Source organism: Engystomops pustulosus, chromosome 1 (genome assembly GCF_040894005.1).
Source record: "Engystomops pustulosus chromosome 1, aEngPut4.maternal, whole genome shotgun sequence".
In the NCBI taxonomy this organism is placed as follows: domain Eukaryota; kingdom Metazoa; phylum Chordata; class Amphibia; order Anura; family Leptodactylidae; genus Engystomops; species Engystomops pustulosus.
Genome location: NC_092411.1, coordinates 185,955,964 through 185,972,829, shown reverse-complemented (window position 1 = coordinate 185,972,829; position 16,866 = coordinate 185,955,964).

The following is a 16,866-nucleotide window of genomic DNA, read 5'->3' as shown; positions in this document are numbered from 1 at the left end:
CGTAAGCGCAAATGCGATGCAAACACCACACAAATGCAAATGCAGTGCAAATGCCATATAAAATGCATATTTGATGTAAATGCAAATGCAAAGTTAATGCGACACAAACTCCACATAGATGCAAATGTAACACAAAAGCAACATAAATGTAAACGCTATACAATTGAGACATAAATTTAAATGCCAGGTAAAAGTAATGAAAAAGTGGCATAAACTCAACCACCACATAAACGTAAGTGTTAATTGCAACAAACGCCATGTAAGTGTAAATACTATGCAATCATGACAAATGCAAAGATAGTGTAAATGTAAGTGTAAATGCAACATAAATGCAAAAGCCACAAACGCAAATGGAACGTATGCAATGCAAACACCACGTAAAAGTAAAAATGACGGACTGCAACATAAGCACAAATGCTGCGTAAGTATAAATGTGATGCAAACACCACATAAGCAAATGCAACATAAGCGTATGTATAAACATGATGCAAAGGCAATGAACATGCCACATAAGTGTAAACATGATGCAAAGCCACATAAATGCAACACAAACATCATGAAAAACATTTCAATGCAAATACTGCATAAGCTTGATTCAAATCGAAATGCGACAGACGCAAACACCACATGAATGTGAAGCAAATGGCGTCTAAATGTAAATGTGATACATACACAACATAAACGCAAACACCACATAAGCACAAACTAAACACAAACGGCACATAAACACTATGCGTACGCCACATAAAATGCAAATGTGATATAATTGTGATGCAAACGCCACACAAGCACAAAGTAAATGCAACTAGAATGTTAACGTAAGTGCAAACGCAAATGTGTGTGAACACAGCCTTTAGATGAACATAGAAAAAAATTACAATTTATCACTATTCATAGTAACTTCTATGATAAAACCTGCTGGTGATTGGACATTATGAGAAAAGATTAACATAACATATGCCTCCAGCTCCAGCTCCTCCTCTCTTATGAAACAAAGATTATTGTGGTCAGAAACTGGGAATTATATCTCCACAACCGTGGGGCTAGAAAGAAAATGCAAAAAAGGTGCCCCTGATTCTGTGTAACAGCTTCTACATAATGTTATGTTCATCTCCATTTAAAGGAGGTGGTGAAAGGTCCTCTTTAAGCACAATGGCAGGGAGAATTCATATCTTTGTGGATATACTACTGTTACATAGTAATGCAACATGCAGGAGGATGGTGCTAAAATGAAACTATCATTTCATTTCACCTCCACAAAGCTCCACCACAGATGTTAGCAGCCTTAATGCATACCTTTAGTCCTTTATACTTTATTATCCAGTTTACCCCATGTGTTTATTTTAAAAGTTGTAATTGAAGCAGAAATACGTTGGTACTGGTAGGCATTAGGAGAACCCATCTGGGCTCTGGCTTCTCTGGATAATACACAATTCCAATATTAGGATAAATGGTTCCATCATCTTGAATTTGCAGTCAACTCTTTCTATTTTTTAAATCCAATAACAAAGTAACATCCATATCAGACACATTTTGCCTCTAACTGTGCCTCAGTATTTTTAGAGATGACAAAGGCTTAGCTAGAACGGAATATGTCCTATATGGATATCACTTAGGTTTTTTTTTTTAATTTAAAGAATAAAACAAATTGACTGCAACCTTGAGGTGCTTGGACCGTTTACCCTTGTACTGAAGCTACTATATCTACAAGCATCGGGTCGCAGAGTGCTACTGACTATCCACTGATTTTAATATATACAAACTGTCAGGCTCCAGGGGTAATGGACCCACTGGGCCAACACAGACGATGACGTAAGCTGACACCTGGGACCTGAGTCTAAATGGCAACCGGTTTTCACTGAGCCCATGGTGTGGTACCACCAGGTCGTTCCACAGGTGACACTTTTTCTGTGGTGGCAGCCAAAGCGAGGTACAGAATCGTCAGACAAACACATGGTCGGGGACAGGCAGGAGGTCAAGACAAGCAGCAAAGATTAGAGGTCAGAAGCAGAGCAGAAGGTCATGGCTGGCAGTGAAGAAGTGTAAACGGGAACAGGTCCAGGGTCACAACGGAAAATCACACTATGGGAATGAGCTTTTTCTAAGGCTGTCAGGCACAAACATACAACAGGGAAGACTGGAAGGGGCAGAGAATTTATCAGAATTGGCAGCCGTCCAGCAACAATTATTGGCACGCTGGCCCTTTAAATCTCCGGAAGCCACCCCGCTTGCCCTAGGAGGCGGGGCGCGTGCGCTGGCATGTTGGAGTCAGCGCTGGAGCGTGGAGAGGTGGTAGCCCTGAATGGGGCCTGGGGTCACACAGAGGAGCACAGGTGCATCCATGACCCGAGGAGCAACAGTGACACAAACCCAAAGCAAATGAGCATATATAGTTCCAAAAATAAAAAATATACTGTAATTTATCAAAAAATTGCGCTTTTTTTACAGTGAAGAATCACAGAACCCAGAGGACATTTTCACATGTGGTGTTGTGTGTTTTGTTGTGTTTTTGACACATTTGTAAAAACTCACCCATTCCTGTTCCATTTAAATGCTTCAGTCTCTATGTTGCATTTTAGCCTTTGCGTTGTGCATTTGAAAAGCACAAAAATTTCTAATTGTGTCATGTTTTGTGATGGGACTTAACACTTGCGTTTTGCTGGAAAGTAGTTTCCCTTAACTTTTTCAACAAAGGCCCAACTTTAAATGCGTTTTTACCAGTGGAAAATACAATTGCTTTCAGCTGATTAGGATTATAAAACATATTTGCAAACTGGTCTTTTGCTGTGTTATAAACGCAACATAAAACGCAATGCAATGCCACGTGTGAACACTTACTCAATCAGACCGATTTAACGCAATTTGCGAGTTCTGACATATGCTTCATTGAAATGTTCAAAAATAACTTAGGTATTCAACAGAATTAATTTGTTTGTTATTCTCTTCATACATTTGACGGATTTTAACACTCTGCATCTAACAGACCTGATGTTAAAGTAATATTGTTATTACAGACTTGTGCACTGGATTAATTCATTGCTATGTTTTATTTCCCCTGGTGTTGCAATGATTGCATTAGTAAGTCAACAAGATGTTTTCTGAAATCTAAAGTAGCAAAATGTGTCTTAAAATTATGGCAATCAACAAACCACACAGAAAACTCAAGTAAATGAGAAAAAGCTTTAAAAAATGCAATTCATTATAAAAAATCTGTGTTTTATTGTGTGAAATGCCCCAACTAAATAAACCTGTACTGAAAGGACTGAATGATACATTAAATATAATAATTATCATGAAAAAGTGTCTCAGTATGTGAACCAGTAAAGGCCAGTAGAAGAGTTGAACAGAATTTAAAGAAGCATTTCCTCGCAGCACCCTCCAGACACCTATGACAATATAGCAAGTCTTCCATCTATATTCTCTCAAGCTGCTTGTCTATAAGGTTATTATAAATATTTCTAGTTTTATTGGGTTAAAGTAAGTTTGGGGCTATAAATAAGATCTCTAGCCCCTTTTGTAGCTTAAGGCTCAGCCCGATTTTTTGGATTCGGACTTGCTTCGCTTTATATGGTTATAACTTTTGAACACTTATCAAAACGATTCTGAGATTGTTTTTTCCCCACATGTTGTACTTCATTTTAGTGGTAAATTTTGGCAGATAAGTTTTGCGTTTATTTACAAAAAAAGAAAATATGATACATTTTTTGAAAAATTTGCCATTTTCGAAATTCTAAATCATTGCGTTTTCAGGCAGATAGATTTACCACCTAAATAACTTGCAGAATAACATTTCCCATTTGTCTACTTTACATTTTCATAATTTCTGAAATGTCTGGATAATTTATTTTGATGTCACGCGGCTTACAAATAGAATATCGCTTTTCCGGATTTTCAGAATTGACTATTTTGGGGATAAATTTTCGTTATTGGGGCCATGTGACGGCATTTTTTTTGCGGGATGAGATGCTTTTTCCATTGTTACCATATTGGGGTTGGTATCACCTATTGTTGAAAATTTAGGAACTTTTTTTGAGGGCAGGAGTAGAAAAGCATCAATTCTGTACTGGATTTTTGACTTTTTTTTTTTTGGTGTTCACCGTATAGACTAATAATCATGTTAGCTTTATTCTATGGGTTGATACGATTACGGGGATACCAGACATGAATATATTTTCTTACGTTTTACTAAATTTGTCAAACAAAACCCTAATGTGGGGAAAAATCTATCATTTATGTATTGCCGTCTTCCAAGTGGCATAACATTGTTACTTTTTTGGCTACGGAGCTGGTTGATGGCTTGTTTTTTGCGGGACATGTTGTACTTTGCACCAGTATCATGTCTGAGTACATATGGTTTTTTGATCGCATTTTATAGCATTTTTTGTGGGATTGAAAAGATAAAAATCATAATTTTTGGAGGGTTTATACCAGTTTTTTTTTAAGGCGTTTATCGTGGGGGTTCAATAATGATTTACTTTTATTCTACGGGTTGTTACGGACGCGGTGATACTATATATGTGGGGTTTGTGTTATGATTTAGACTTTTATTGAGTTATATGTTTTGGGAGTTTGGGGCATTTTTAGTGATTTATGACTTTATTTTTTTATTGAATAACTTTTTTTTTTTTACTTTTTCACTTTTATACCATGGGACCATGGTATTAAAATGTAATAAAAAATTAGATTCAGGCATAATTTCAGCTAGCTTTCTTGAAATTCTATTGCATAAATGGAGGCAGAAAAAAAGTTATATTTTATGGAGCTTAACATCTTTCCTAGATTGTCTCATGGGTTTTGAGCCCATGACATGTTTATAAACCATAACATTTTCACTAAACACTTAAACACACATATACTACCTAGTAACTTACACAAATAATGAAATATAACAAAACAATGTTTTAGGACCTGTCAATAGGAGCTCAATTCTAATCCTATTACATCTTGAAAACATGTATTGTTTACTCTTTCTCTGTGCTGGACATGTTCCGATGTGTGTTAATTCTTTAAGATAACATGATTTCACAACTTTGAGTCACAGAAATGTCATCCTATGTGTGTCTACATGTGAATACCTAGTTATTATAATGTAAAAGGCAGACTTTCGGGGCATTCAGAAATATCATATACTGTAGGCTCTTGCGAGCAGGGACCCTGATTCTTATTGTTTCATCTGATTATGTTGACACTCTGTAATGTCTTATTTTATTTGTATATGCACCCTATCATCTGTACAAAGCTGCAGAATATGATGGGGCTATATAAATAAAGCTTTATTATTATATTGAATTTGTAAAATGGAGTCCTATATCAACCCCCCATGCAAACAATGGCAAAATGTTTTTTTCAGGAAACAAGTTTGTGATAAGTTGTTAAGATAAAAAAACATCTTGGGGTTTATTTGTCATAGGTTGGTATTAACCACACCATTATATGAATGTGTCCCCACACCCCAGTATGCGCCAGATCTATCAGTAGGCTCCGGCCTCCTGATAGACCTCGGTATACGGCAATGCAGCTGGGGCAATTCTACACAGAGTTTGACCTGGTGTCACATTGTGTAACAGCTTACGCTTAAACATGCGCAGGCTATAGGCAGTGCACCGGCGCAGACCAACTCCCCCTCCCAGGTGTGGGAAGTTGCAATTGCAACTAATTTGCAGCTTGCTTGTCTGTATTTTAACGTGCAAGCCATGATAAATGTTACCCCTTTTGCCTACTGCTTTTGTATAGGTCTATGCTATGTGTCTAACAGAGTGCAGAAAGATAGCTCACCCTAGTATCCATTTGCCACTGGATTCTTACCCAGTCACCTGTAAAATGTTTTTTATGCCGCATTTTTTTCAAATAAAGGCTTTTTTAATTACACAAAATTTGTGTAGTCTGAACATGAAGCTATAACATCTACTCTTTACATTTTCTATAGTTCTGTACACACATTTGTAGGTAAGCAAGAGATATATTAAGGTTTGAATAAATAGAAGTTATTTGTTGCCTGTTGAATATATGTACAATTTACATATATTAACACAAATAAAAAATTATTACAGTAGATTGAAATGGTTATTCTAAAATTTACTACAAACTGCATTATTAAATTCAAGCAAATCTTTTCAAAAATCTGTTGTCTTGCATAATTCATGTCCGAAAATGTTTATTAATGAGAAAGATATACTTCACATTCAGTAAAAGCAATTCTGGCAACAAATGAAAATAATTTTCAAAAAATGTATATATTTAAAACATGAAGATTCTGATGAAAAACAAATAATGTGTACAACAGCAACTCCAACCCAAGCCTGCCATACATTAAAATGAATTTCAATAGAAAAATGTAATCAATTTAGATCTTTAAAAAATTTATGTTTTCTGTAAATGTATCTGAAAATGTTCCATGTACTAATCCTGTTTTGTTTAACGGTAAGAATATTTTACAGAAAGGAAATTGTTTGTTGATATGAATCTAAAGTATTGCAGTTAAACTTGCAAAAGTATTGCAGTAAAGATAGCACTAACTAAATACATATAAAAGAACAGTTTTAAAGTAAATTTTACAATAAAAATCAGAAAATAGTATTCATTTAGCGTAAAATGTACATTATTTCTGGAAAAAGGGAAAAACAACAGTTAAAAAACTCTCTTCAGTTAAAACACAGATAAGGAAGAAAGGAGTTAGAATAAAAGCCAACAAAACTGGAAAAGGAAGCACTTTGCTCTTACAGGATATATTACAAAGTTTCTTGTAAAGAACAATTTATGCTCCGGCCTCTTCATGTATCTGGTGGCTGGCTGAGCTGCATTTATTTCTATGCCAGGTCCTACACCCGCAGCCAAGGCGGGATAAAAAAATGGAAGGCAGGTCGTGGTCGGGGACAGGCATGAGGTCAGGACAGGTGGCACGGGATCAACACCAGAGGCAGAGCAGAAGGTCAGGGTAGGCAGTGGAGAAGCATAAACAGGTCTGGGGTCACAACGGGAAGTTAATAAACAGGCACAGGGTAACAAGACTAGATTTCTCAAAGGTATATAGCACAAAGATCTGGCAGGGAATGCTGTGAGAGGCCGGCTTTTACCAATTTCCTGGAAATGGCCAGCACCAATCAGCGGTGCGCTGGCCCTTTAAATCTGGCGAGCCGGTGTGCACGCACCCTAGGAGTCAGGCACGCATGCACACACTCACGGGAGCTGAAACAGGAATGAGGACACAATATGGGTCACGGGAGTACCTGTGACAGTCCCCTTCACGCCTCTCCATGTGTGGCATGGAGCTGGCCTAAAGTGCCAGTGGATCTCTAGCATTTTTAATAATTTCAGGATTTTTATGCCAGTTTTCTGGCATAGAAGCCATGATACATAATTCCCATAGGGATTGTAAAAATGTGAATATTAGAAAGGCAAACAAAAACAGGCATATAAACTTTATTTTTAGTCATTTTGTGCAATCCATGGCTTCTATGAATAGATACAAATTATGGATAAATTAAAGGGGACTCCATTTACTTAGCATTTTTTCCAAAAACTAACATAGCAATTTTGTGTTTGTTTTCTTTCATATAATTTCTTTTACCATTTTCTTCAAGATGGCATTGTAACTTCTGTCCCAAAGCTCTGCAAACTACATTTCTCATGTGTCCTTGCTCTTTGACGATGTCTTTGTGCATATACCCTCTAGCCAATATTAAACACATGAACCAGCAGACTAATGAAAGGAGATCCAGGATGGACTGGGAAGATGCCCAGTGTGCTTGTATGACTGGGGCAGAGAGAAACCCCTTTAGCCTCCTAACATTATAAAACAGTACATCATCCATATATATCATAAAAAAATCACAGAATACCTCCATGGTCTACTCTACTCTTCCATGCCTCCATACAGGTATGCAATGACTTCATTGATCAGATATATGCATGGTGTACAGTTTGCTAATATTAGGAGGCTAAAGGATCTGAGATGATGTGATCCCGAGAAGGCCATGTTTCCCGCTTGACTCGCTATAGATATACCTGAATACCATGTAAAATTCTAAAGTTGATTAAATGGAGAAACAATTTTTAGCTAAAAGAAGGATAATAGTTAGTTAGTTAGTTAGTTAGTTCTATAAATATAATTGTGGAACATAAACATGACATTCGATTGAAGTATTGTTAGGGGTTACCCATTTAATTTAATCTTTTACCATTTCACCAAGTCACATTTAACCAAGTCTCATACTGAGAAACTATGACCATACCATGAAGTTTGAGAACAGCAGTCACATTGATTTTGAGATGAATACGTTACAAATAAATATAACATTTCTTTTCACTCAAAGAAAATAACAAGGATGTTTTATTCTATCTTTTAGATATTCAGAAAAAGAGTACACATTCAAAAGCAAAGATAATATGGGTTTCATTCTCCCTTGCACCTGTGTCCAACTCAAGATCACTTAGCAAATTACAGTATCTCATAACAGAACAGATTTTGAAAGATTTATCCCTAGCCCAAGAGACCAAACTTAAAAATATCAATAAATAACTATGGGTTATAATTTGTAATACAAAGAAAAACAAAAAATAAAAAGATAACAGAACAATTATGTTCATAACCTCTTCTGCTAAAGCCTACTCTCTTATTTTACTCTCCATTCCTCTCTTTTCCTTGACTATTCAGTAATATTTATTTAGGCTTTAACTCCCTGTTAATTAAAAGTGACTAAAAATTCTACCATATTTCTCAATATGAATGAATTCTTGTTAGTTAATAATATGTCTACTGTCTATGGCTATATGTGGCCATCAGTAGGAGTAGTAGAAAGATAATATTTAGTTTTACCTAAAAGTGAATCAGTGAGGTGTATTCCTGATTATTTCATACTGATACTGACCATAACATTTAGCCAAAATCCAAACATATCTTCAAAGTTTATAAAACATAACTTTTAATAATGAGTTCCTAAAATCAGTCAACAAACCAGTAAGAGAGAAAAACTGTCTGACCAGTGATACACTAAACCTGATTCTGCATCAGCTAATCACCAGTAAGAACACATACCTGGTGGTCTATGTCCAACGATGGCCATGAAGGTTCAGGAGGCCAGGGGTGCAGGTGTATGGCAATACTCTAGATTGAGGTGTGATTCAAACCGAGCTCAGATGAAAAGAGGTTAGGAGAGACAGGTTGGCGGGGTGCATAAACATGTAAGCTCAGGGGTGCATAGGGACAGATAATGTAGGGCGGAAACCTAAACAGACCCTAAAGTAGTGGCTGGGGCCTCAGTCACCTTAAAGATCCTAAACTCGGAGCCACAGCCCTAAACAGCTGCCACTCCGACCACAACCTGTCCCTTGAATCGGGCAAACTATCCCTAGGCTATAGCACCAAGAGAGACCGAAATAATAGTGTGCCCATATAGGGATCAGAGATTCTAAAATTCGGGGTCAGATATGCCCAGAAGTGTTAGCACGAGGTCAGTATGTACCCTACATTGTAGAGAGAAAAGAATGCCAGCTCACCTCCAATGACCAGCGGACCCGGCACGGGCCAACCCTCTGCTGGGTTGAAGACAATACATGGAAGACAATAGAAGGTCCAGCCACGGTCAGCGGTCTTTAAACTCTTTGTTTCTTTATTGAAGCATAAATAGCATTACAAAAATCCACTCGGAAAGACGATAATCGCCTACGCGTTTCAGACAGTTCGCCTGTCCTTAATCATGGCTAACAAACAATGACAAACTTCCGATTTATAAAGGAATAAACCCCACCCTAGGTGACGCCCCCCAGCACATAAACAATTACAATTGGATTCACTGCTACATGGAAACATAACATAAAACAGCATATTTAAGATAGAGGTAAATAGTTACTTGTAAACAATAGCTGTTTACAGAGAGTGGACATCACAAATCGTATCCAGACATATATAAAAAGTTCCGTATTAACACCGCCGTACAAGCGGTTGCTGGTCGTCATGGTAACTTGATGTGGGGTCAGGTGATCAATAACATGATGTGTTTTCGGTGAGAAGGTTGGGATCGTTGCTAGGCAGCGGATAAATGATCCTGTAGGCGTGTTTATAGAGCACGTGACACATGTGATGGAAGTTCCTTGAAGACGTTGGGGCCGTAACAGAGACAGCATACAAATAATACGTTATGCGGAATAAAAGATATCGGAACTTGACCATACGACCAGGTAAGTAAATGCAATTCCATGCAGGACACGTCGGCGGTGCAGCAGGGATCCAGGGCTTGATGGCCAGAAATGAGATTGCTAAATATAGGGGATCCCGTGCAGCACTGTGGAGGCGGCCCGATGGAATGGAGAATAAATAGGATCTGGAAATATAGAATAAAAAATATTATAGTGAGGTACAAAAGGTGCAATAAATTTGATAAAATATACTCCTAGATAGCGGGGTATACTGGACACTGAACCGTAAAACATGTCAATGATATGACATACCTCGAGACAGAAAGCAGCTGAAAGAAAGGTAAGCACGTAATGGAAGACTATGCATCTGGCATTAATTCAGATTTATCAACCTAGAATCAATAAAATATTAATAATGATACATTAATTCTTTTTTAAGGTTGAGACCAAGAGGAAAACAAGTTTCAATTGAAAAAATCCAAAATGCCTCCCTATTGGCTAGGCGCATTTTAATATTCCCACCTCTAACATCGTTCTGCACTTTCTCTATGGCATAAGTGCTGAGTGACTTAGTATCTCCCTGGTGGACCTTGATAAAATGTTGGGATGCACCTGATAAATTTCGACCGTGGGGATTTGTGATGTCATGGAGATGTTCTGTAAAACGTGTTTTAAATTTACGAGAAGTTTGTCCGACATACATCAGATTACAGGCTGTACAATGAATGATGTAAATTACATTTACAGTGTTGCAATTAAGAAATCCTTTGATGGCAAACTTGCGATGACCCTTACTATCGAAAAATTCCTTCTTTTTATTCCAAGCGAAAGTGCAAGTAGTGCACCTGGTAGCACCGCATTTAAAAAAACCCTGGGAATCCAGCCAGGTGGTTTTCGACTGGGATGTAAACAGTGAGGGGGATAGCCTGTTGCCCAAACTTACACCCCGCCTGGACACAACACGGCATCCCTGATTGAGTATTTGTTCTAAAATGGGGTCGGCTTTGAGTAAGGGAACATGTTGTTGAATGATTTTGGAGATGGCATTAAATTGGGGACTGTATTGAAGGACAACTGTCGGTATATTATTAGATGTTACGCCAGTAGTGTTAGGAGATTGTTGTGGATAAATTAACGAGTGTCTCTCCTTATTAGTAACCCTTTTGTAGGCTCTGTCAAGTGTCCACTGTGGATAACCCCTCTTTTTTAGCCTTGTACATACTTGTGTTGCTTCCCTCTGAAAAAGAGCTTCAGTACTACAGTTCCTCTTGGATCTGATGAGTTCACCCACTGGAATTCCCCGAATAGTGTGTGATGGATGTTGGGATTTGGCATGCAATATCGTATTGCCGGCCGTGGGTTTGCGGTAGGTGTTAAAGGTGATGTTCTCCCCAGTAACCCCTGTAAGATGTAGATCCAAGAAAGAGATTTCACTAGGATGTGTAGAAAAAGTAAATGTCAGGTTTGATGTGTTATCATTGAGATAATCCACAAAGAGTGGTATGGCAGGCACATCGCCACTCCAGACGATCAGGATGTCGTCGATGTACCTGCCATACCACTCAATGGAACCAAAAAAAGGATTGTCAGGCGAGTAAATGAAATGTTCTTCCCACCACGACATGGTGAGATTGGCTAGGGATGGAGAAAACTTGGCACCCATACTAACTCCCCTAATCTGTAGGTAGTAAATACTGTCAAACATAAAAAAGTTGTGGGTAATCAAGTACTCGCAAACCATAATAACAAACTCCTTGAAATCTGAGGTGTACTCCGTATATTTGTTCAGGTGAAAGTACAGTGCGCGTATGGCTACATCATGTGGTATTGAAGTGTATAAGGATACAACGTCGCAACTGAGCCAATGGTAATGGTCAAGTTACCATGACGACCAGCAACCGCTTGTACGGCGGTGTTAATACGGAACTTTTTATATATGTCTGGATACGATTTGTGATGTCCACTCTCGGTAAACAGCTATTGTTTACAAGTAACTATTTACCTCTATCTTAAATATGCTGTTTTATGTTATGTTTCCATGTAGCAGTGAATCCAATTGTAATTGTTTATGTGCTGGGGGGCGTCACCTAGGGTGGGGTTTATTCCTTTATAAATCGGAAGTTTGTCATTGTTTGTTAGCCATGATTAAGGACAGGCGAACTGTCTGAAACGCGTAGGCGATTATCGTCTTTCCGAGTGGATTTTTGTAATGCTATTTATGCTTCAATAAAGAAACAAAGAGTTTAAAGACCGCTGACCGTGGCTGGACCTTCTATTGTCTTCCATGTACCCTACATTCCATGTTTCACCTACAAAGGCTCATCAGGGGTATGATAAATGACCTATTAAATACACAAAGGAATATAATACTTTAAAATATATTCAAACCATTGTCATCTCAGCCCAAAAAACAAAAGTAGAGACATAAAAAGAACCCTTACCTCTTAACCGCAATAATGAGCATATAATGTAACAGATCCCGACTTTGTCCTTGCAATCTAAGCAAAATAAGTCATAGAAATCACCATAAGTCACCTCACAAGCAATAACCTTATACAACAAAAACGGATAGACCAATAGTGCATCTAGTGGTGTTGACGGGGCTGGGGGTTTACTCCACCCTCCCCTCCTATTTGTACTTTTTTGACCATAACATTTAGCATCAAGTAAAGCTCTTTTTTGCTTTCCTTTGACTGTATAGATATATTTCCATATGCTATTCTTCTAGTATGAGAAACATGTATGGCTCATCTCTCTTGGTTATTGACTTCCATATCAGATATCTCAGGTTCAAAATACAACACATAAATATTCTAAAAATAGCATGACATAACTACAGGCATGAAATTACTGGGAGAGTACAGGAACTGTTTCTTGACATGGAAAAGAACATCAACATTTCCTCATGTGTCAAGAGAAGCTTCCTGATAAAGAGGAATGGACAAAAAAGTTATTTACTATTTTAAAACTTTTGTATTACATTAGTATAAATGAGTAAAGTGTGAATATCACAACAATTAGAATTTACAATTTTTTGGGCAGACAACCCCTTAATGCATAAAAAATATATTATTGGAAGCAATGTGCAGAAAGAATTTTATGCTTCATTGTTTGCTGCTGCAGGATATTTAGTATTGTGTATCAAAAAGTGAAACTGGAACTGGTTGGTGGGCTTATATGCTCATTTCTCTGCAAATTACTTTTCACACTCAATTTTAGTAGTTTCACTTCTCCTGAGACTATAAGCACTACACTCTGGTCTCTGTTTCTTGGTAGTGCCCTCTATCATGGATCATCCCTCTGCTTTGTGATTCACACCCAGGAAAAGCAACCACTTAAATTTTCATGTACCTCTACATTTTCATTGATAACTTAGGACACCACAATGGTCATATGACAAACCTCTTGCAGAAAAGTGGCTGGTACCATAGTAACCTTGAAGGGTTATGTCCAGATATACGTGTTATGCATTTTTTCCAAAAGTGATAGAATACTATAAATATATGTGTCAATATTTGTGGCTACCTAATCATTGAGAGCAGCACTTCAAATGTTTTGCTTGCATGCTGCAATATTGCGGTAATTTGTTTTATAACAAACTTTAGCCCTAAAAGGGGCATTACCCTAATAGGGTCTCCCATATCATACAAGTCTGCATTCAGACGGCCGTCAGGGGACGTACATACGGCGGACATATATACATTGGATAAACGTCGCCCATAGGCCGACAATATACGCACAGCTCCGTATGTAGCAATACGGTGCTGCACGTGGGCTGTCCTATCTTTCCCCGGAATACAGCGCCGTGTGCCATGCATAGCTATACAGCGCTCACCCCCTCCTCCTCTCCCAGGCACTGACGCGTGCCCGCCATGCTATGATATGGCAGGCACACGTGTGTGTGAATATAGCCTTACCCTAGTAGGGTTTCTCAGTGTGCAGCATGTGCCACTGTGCTCTTCTTTCCAGTTTAATAATTAGTTGTTGTGGCCCCAAAAATAATGCCTACTAATGTCACCCCCAACTAATATTTCTCAGTGCAGCCCTCCATTGATTATACCACATTCCTCTATCCATTTTTTAAATGCCCACTTCTGTAGGCCCCCACTTTCAATGCCTCTATTATGTATATTATATTTACTGTGAAGAGGAGAGGGATACGGTATCCCTCTCCTCTTTGCTGTGAACCAGAGTAAAATACAAAACACAATTCTAACCTCTCCTCATTTCTATGAAGCAGACTGGAGAATGGTAGATCAAGGGGTTCATGGTTGTGTCCAGTGGGAAGATAGATTTGAAATCCAACACATACCTCTCCCCACATGAAACACTAGGCCAGACCTTGAAATCTCTATAGTCAAGCTGCCAAATCCAAGATGGTTTGAAGGTATGCCTGTAGGACACAGTGCTGCAAATCAATAAAGTATATGTCCTCTTACATAATAGATAATGAGCAGCTATAGGTGGTAGGTATTTTATAAGAAAATGTACGGCAATCAAATGAAGATAACTTTTGTTGGTTATCAAGCTTACAGCATTCCAGGAAAGTATTGCACTTATTTTATCAACAACAATATTTCTGGTTTTCTTGTTTGCAAGTTCAATTAGTAGGATTTTCAAATTTAATGTGATTGCTGTGGAAAACATGATTTTCACTATTACATCTGAAGATTCTAGCTGAAGATGTATTCTGTCAATCACCTGGCTTTGGCTTTTGTACAGTTGTAATTAATATATTATGGTTTTGTCACTTTAGTGACTCTCTAAGAAATCTTTAAGGAACCAGGGGCCCCCATGTGACGGGGTTACATGCCGGAGCGGACATTAATGTTAATTTTGGATTTGATGCAGTGGTCTACAATTTTAAGCACTGAAGTCACACTCCAAGGAGATGACGACATATGAGGCTGTGGCTACAACATAGGAAGTGGAAATTGATGTTGTGTTAAGGCTGCAATACTCTGTGGCCAACACACCAAAAACACTATATAGTTCAAACAAAAAGCAAGCCGGTGTGTATAGGCTGAAACAAATATTAGTTTTATTACACAATTAATTCTAAGCACACCAACAAAATGTCACACCTCAAACATTAAAAACATTTAAAAAGTGTACGAATACACATAAACAAGTGGATCAAGGCAGATAACAAAGATCCACATGCGGCTACAGGTCAATAGGTCATGCGGACACAAGTCTCCCACATATAAGGTCAATACATGATAAAATGTACATGCCAAACAACCCTATGAAAGTTCTCGTGCACCCTTACAGAAGTCCTCAAAAAAGGAGGGCATCCTGTCAGGAAGTAGGTGTCAAGACTGGGCAGAGTCAAGCGGCTACCATAGAAGCAAATGAAAAAATGTGATGAGAGGGACGATGTGGTCCTGGACCTGTGGCCGGAGGCACCCAACACGTTACGTCGCAGTCATGCGACTTCCTCAGGGGTAAGTGCCCCTTTGCCTGTGGAGCCTACCTTTAAACCCCGGGCAATCACCCACATCCAATCCCAAGCACCAGGGCCGGCTCCAGGTTTCAGTAGGCCCCTGGGCGACAGTACCTCAGGGGGCCTCTTTGCAGTGAACTCATGTGGCAGCATTTAAAATTCAGAAACTAAAACAGTCTCCTGTTACCTAAAATATTCCCTAATTTATCATCCCAAACAGCCGTATCACGGTCAGGGCAGTTTTGAGGTCATTTAACCAACAGGACAAGCCTAAAACTTTGTGCCCCTCTGCCAAGTAATAAAACTGAAGCTTCATCTCAGCTGCTGTGGAACCTCATAATACACCCCTCAGCTGCTGTGGAACCTCATAATACACCCCTCAGGTGCTGCGGAACCTCATAATACACCCCTCAGGTGCTGCAGAACCTCATAATACACCCTTCAGGTGCTGCAGAACCTCATTATACACGCTTCAGCTGCTGCGGAACCTCATAACACACCCTTCAGCTGCTGTGGAACCTCATAACACACCCTTCAGCTGCTGCGGAACCTCATAATACACCCCTCAGCTTCTGCGGAACCTCATAATATACCCCTCAGCTGCTGCGGAACCTCATAATACACCCCTCAGCTGCTGCGGAACCTCATAATACACCCCTCAGGTGCTGCAGAACCTCATAATACACCCCTCAGGTGCTGCAGAACCTCATAACACACCCTTCAGGTGCTGCAGAACCTCATTATACACCCTTCAGCTGCTGCGGAACCTCATAACACACCCTTCAGCTGCTGCGGAACCTCATAACACACCCTTCAGCTGCTGCGGAACCTCATAACACCCCCCCCAGCTGCTGCGGAACCTCATAATACACCCTTCAGGTGCTTCAGAACCTCATAATACACCCTTCAGCTGCTGCAGAACCTCATAACACACCCTTCAGCTGCTGCGGAACCTCATAACACACCCCTCAGCTGCTGCGGAACCTCATAATACACCCCTCAGCTGCTGCGGAACCTCATAATACACCCCTCAGCTGCTGCGGAACCTCATAATACAGATCATTGCTGCTGCCTAACATCATAATACACACTTCAGCTGCTTCAATACATCATAATAACAGTTCAGCTGCTGCAGAACCTCCTAATACACAACTTTGCTGCTGTAGAATCACATAATACTCATCACTGCTGAAACAGAAGCCTCTCTCCTTCTCATGTACATACAAACCAACAGGCATTCACACATGCGGCAAGACATATATACAGGCAGTCACACATGCAGGCAA